The sequence below is a fragment of the Cryptomeria japonica genome, chromosome 10 (assembly GCF_030272615.1).
Source record: "Cryptomeria japonica chromosome 10, Sugi_1.0, whole genome shotgun sequence".
Lineage (NCBI taxonomy): Eukaryota > Viridiplantae > Streptophyta > Pinopsida > Cupressales > Cupressaceae > Cryptomeria > Cryptomeria japonica.
Genome location: NC_081414.1, coordinates 372,817,989 through 372,823,382, shown reverse-complemented (window position 1 = coordinate 372,823,382; position 5,394 = coordinate 372,817,989).

The following is a 5,394-nucleotide window of genomic DNA, read 5'->3' as shown; positions in this document are numbered from 1 at the left end:
CCAGTAGAAGATAACCACTTGCCTTTCCAAGTTGCAAGCTTGGATCTGCACTTATCAATGAGGTGCTTTCAGTAGTGAGCTCTGTTACTACCAATGAAGAGTGGGGTACCAAGAAATTTCCTAGGGAAATTAGCAACTTTGAGATTGAGAATCCTTGATAATACCATTTGCAAGTTGAGTGGAGTGTTAACGAAAAACACTTCAAATTTGTGCCAGTTGATTTTCTGTCCAGAAGCTAAACAATAGTCATCAAGGCAAGTTTTGATTGATCTGGCTTCCCACCTACAAGCCGATCCAAATAGAATGGTGTCATCAACAAATTGAAGATGAGTCATTTTTTCAACCCCTGTTGCCACATTAACTCCTACCCAATGACTATTTTGCTGGAGAGCTCTTATGGATCGACCTAAGGCTTCAACCATTATGATAAACATAAAGGGTGATAATGGATCACCTTGTCTAATACCTCTTGTCGAAGAGAAGAAACTGTGGGATGAACCATTGACCAGAACCGAGAATTTGGGGGAAGAGAGACAACTCGTGACCCAAGTGAGCCATTCCTTGTAGAAACCAAATTTATTGAGAACATCAAATAAGAAATCCCTGTCCACCATGCCATAAGATTTTAGGATGTCTAGTTTTAAAATCATATAGGAGTCGTTGGTTTTCCTGGCTATGTGGAGTGTTTCATGAGCAACAATGATACCTTCTACAATGGATCTTCTAGGGGTAAACCCGCTTTGAGCGATAGGCCTGAAGTCACTCATCTGTTGTGGGTTCTGCTTCTTTGGGATTATAGTAAAAAAGGTGTGATTGATGGCCCCTAACATAGTCATCTTCTTTCTTGATTCTTCTTCAACAAGGTGTAAATCTTGAGCAATGATATCCTAGTAATGATGGAAGAATGCGACAGGGAAGCCATCCGGGCCAGGAGAAACCCATGCAAAGATTTGTTAGTTGTCAACCTAATATGAGTATCCATGCCAAACCAACTCAAATTATTAGTGTTGATCTCACTGCAAACTTTATGATAATCTTTCTTGATTTAGAATGAATTCTAGACTAAGATTGCTTGTTTTTATAGCCAGTCAGGTCATTTTCATACGTGTGAGCGATTACTCTTGAGCTATTTTTTTGGAAAGTAATCATTCCTAAGGAAAGGCCAGTAAGTAACAATAGTCTTGAGGTTTCCCATGGTTAGCAAGCATTCAATGCAAAATATTCTTCCTCACGACAACGAAGGTGATATAAAAGGACTGTATCTCTTTGGTGAAGTGAAAATAAGTGCATTTAATACTATTTTTTGTGATATAAGATTTATTTGGATTTTGTTAAGACTCTTGATTTTATAATCAAATATTTGCGTACTACAAAATGTCTTGTCATATGTAGGTGGAGCCTCCATGAGTTTCAACAATAAATTCACACCTGAAATGCTTCCAATGAGGATGACGTGTAGACTTGTATGTCCTTAGTTTAAGTGAAAAATCTTAAGGTCACTCCTGCTACCACTTTGGATGCCAACTTGGTTACATGAATTTATTGTTGCAATGTTAAAAAAAAAAAGAAAAGAAAATAATAATATCAAAAGGTAATAAATCGGGTGTTGCTGGTAACTCCATCGAGGCTATAGATGCTCGACTGGTAGTGGAGCTATTCCATGTGGTAACCAGAGCAATAACCTTGTCAGGTTTATAGACAATTGTATGAAAACAAGGCTCTATCTAGTTTTCTATGGAAGGATAGGCTCAACTATGTAGCTTAATCCAAGCACATACTTTTCTACCTATTCTAAGCATGATAAGAGGGAAAAATGATCACAATGCACACACATTAGAATTCTTGGATCTTCCATCTTAATAAGACTATATTTCAAGTACAAAGGCCCTTTGGTGATAAAATCAAGAAACTCAAATAAAAGCACTTAAGTCTTATATGATAAAATATGGTATTTTATTTTTATGTTTTCCTTCTCACCCTTTAGTATGTTTTCCTTTTGTATTGTCCTTCTTTTGTTAGAGTGTTGTGTGCTTTCTTTCTAATTGGTTTCTCCTAATGGATTGCTGATTTATTTTAAATACCATTCAATTAGTCTTTCTTTAGACCACAATTCACACAAGATTATTCTGAATGTCAATTTACTAGATATTTTGCAAGAGAGAAAGGTTTGCTAATATTTTGCACCACTATCAACTCCTAATAATCAAACCCTATACGATTGTAGGAATACTATATAATATCAAGATGCAGGGATGTGTTCTTTGCCAAAATCTCAAAGGACCTTATTCACTTGGTCCATCATTGAGATCCGATCAGATATAGCTCACATAAACCTCTATGGAATAATATTTCAAATGCTTGATTTGTGAAACTAGAGATCCTGAGTCCACTTCTACAAGTGGAAGTCCTTTTCAAGTCACTAGAACTATATCCTCCATCTATGGTAGTTGGTTTGCCAAATAAGGATATCAATCTCTTTTCCCCTTCGCTTGTGCAATTTGAATTACAAAAGTGACACATGGGAGCTTTGCACTTCTTTCTGAAGTAAAGCTTCTTGCCCCAAGAAGATTCCCTACTGGTCGAACATGTGTCAACATCATAGGTAGATGGAAGTGGTCAAAGAACACAGTTGGAAGAACCCCACTAATATGCCATGTGTTGGCATTCCAGACGAACTAGAAATCGTCAAACAAAGGTCTCGAGAAATTCCCAACCTCCTCGATGCATGTCCTTTGCATGTTCCACTTTGGTTAAACAATATAAAATGCCGCTTAGAGGTCAATAATTATGTGACATTCATACAAAGAGTTCTAGATGATCTTATTGAATAAAAATTGCATGCACACCAGTTATTAGATAAAAGCAAAAGGAAAAAATAATTATCGTGTGAGCGAAAATGGGTGTTTTATTCCCTCAAATCATGACTAAAAGGTTGTGGGGATGAAGATGGTGATCATACCAATAATCAAGACAAATTTATGATAGAGAGATCTCCAGTGCCAAAATGGTTATCTCCATCATCATGATTCCGCCACTATGAAGATATTCTTTAAAACCGAATGAAGATGATTTCGAGGCAACGTATCAAATATAAAAGGCCCCAGAGGATATTGTAAAGGGATCTTTTCATCTTCTAATTAATAAAAGGCTTTTACAACCTTTAGTCTTGTTTTGATAAGAAACATCTCCTAATTTGTTTAGAATGTCATGCATCGTGGTTCTGGATTATGTTAAACATTATTTGTGTATGGGCCTTAGCTTGTTTTCTCTTAATAAAATATTGGATTGTGCCTTAGTCACCTTTCTTATGCCTATTATAAGAAGTTTTTTGTGCTCCTAATTTAAATACGCGATTACTTTTATGTTTGAGTTTTTCTAGTTGTCTAAATTTCCAATGGATGATAGATCATGTAGGGAATTTTATTCTTCTATTTTTGAAGGAATATATACCAAATTATACCATTCTTTGTAAAATCTATAACATGATGAACCAATGTGGAAATTTAAAGGATTTGTTTAATTTTGTTTGGCCTTTATGGATGCTTCCCACGACAAGTATCTAAATATTTCACCCTATGTCTTTGTTTCTTTGTGTGTTTTGTTCTCCTACCAACAATCAAGGGTCTCTGGTGTATTGTGCCCCTCTTAAAAAGTAGGTGGATTCTGGATTTTTGATCAATGCAAGGATTAAAGTGTTGTAAAATCTTTGTGGTCATTATAAGCTTTGTATTCATTGAATGATTACTTGGGTTTAGGTAATTTTGTTTTTTCTCTTCCTTTTCAAAAACCTTAACAAGAACGAAGAGCCAACTTGTAAAATCTTGGATGTTTCTTTACATGTCACACTAGGTTCTACACTCATGAAGCTTCCTGATGAGCAGGAAACACAAAACTAACATGTCCAACTGGGTGACATGCTTTGCATTGGGTAGAGAACAAAAGATTTAGGACAATCTCAGGGACGTTCCTTGGGAAAATGGTGGTGTATGAAGTGGAAAGCTAAATTATTATGAAGGGATGGGAGTAGTCAATATTGCACAACCCAAGCTGATAATCGTGTAAGGAGTTATTATGAGGAGTTGGTGGAATTTTTTTCATTCCAGTGGTAATCAACAAACAAACTTTTAGGGTAGGAATGATAGTAGAACCGTGGAAGCCAACTTTTGTTAAAAACTACTAAACAAAAGATTTCTTTCTGGGGAAGGATCTCGGATGAGATGCTACACAAAGCAATTTGTTCAAGATAGAGGACCCCATGTTCTTACAAATGGTCAAACAATGCCCACTGGAATTTTTTTTAATGCAAAATACAAGTATCAGTCCAATATTGACATTGCATCCATATTTCTTTCCTAGTGCCTTGAATTAGTGTAATGGTGAAAATATTAGGGTTTCACATAATAATGTAGTTTCTTAGGGACCAATTACATTAAAGAGGGGTAAACCCAATGGATCTATCCGCAAACTAGAAATGATAAGGGCTGAGAATTTTATTGCATTTACTAAATTTGAATTGACTTCCCTCTTTTAAATTGAATTGTGAAAATGCTGAAATTAGGGTAAATGTGTTGGAATTGATGTAAAAATGCATGAACAGTGAGCTACAATCATCAGATCAAACCACAAACATGGATATGAGGAATGAAAATGTATTTGGATCTATTCCTAGAAGGAGCTCTTGATTTCTTGGGATTGGGATGGTGGTTGCTCTGGTCCTCTGCACTTTTCGTGCTCCAATGGGGGATTGATTCATCATTGTAAATAAAGCCAATTGTGAAGATTGCAGCTCCATACCTATTTCTACACACACTAGAGAAGGGAAATAGGCTGGGAATAGGGGTTTTCCTTAGGTCAAACCCCAGTTTTGGAATTAACCATGACATAGAAATAAAATATGATTGAATTGTAGTAATGGAAATGTTCTCTTTTTGACTTGGGAGATGTTGAATAATGATTGAAAAAACTGATAATATACCTTCTTGTGAAGTTTTGTTTATCTCCACTTGGAATTAGGGTTTCATGAAGTCTTCAACAATATAGAACATGAATGTCAACTCCAATGCTTTAATCTTGACCTTATCTCTGCTCCAATGCTTGAAACAAGATTGATTTCTTGCTCACTTGAACTTGAATGCTTTATATTGAATTGAATTGATGTGTGTGTGTGTTTTTAAAAGGAGAGGGGTAGACCTCCTTTTATACTCGCTCGTCGAAAAAACAACTTAATTTTTTGACATGAGCTTACATGGGATCTAGGTCCCTGCTAAGATGTTATGACCATTAAGGGGCCTCAAAATAGGTCCTAATTGGGAGGACTAGGACACTGGGTGCTTTGGTCTCAAGGGATAGAGCACCGGTCTTGAATAATTAGACACCGGAAAATAAGGGGAAATG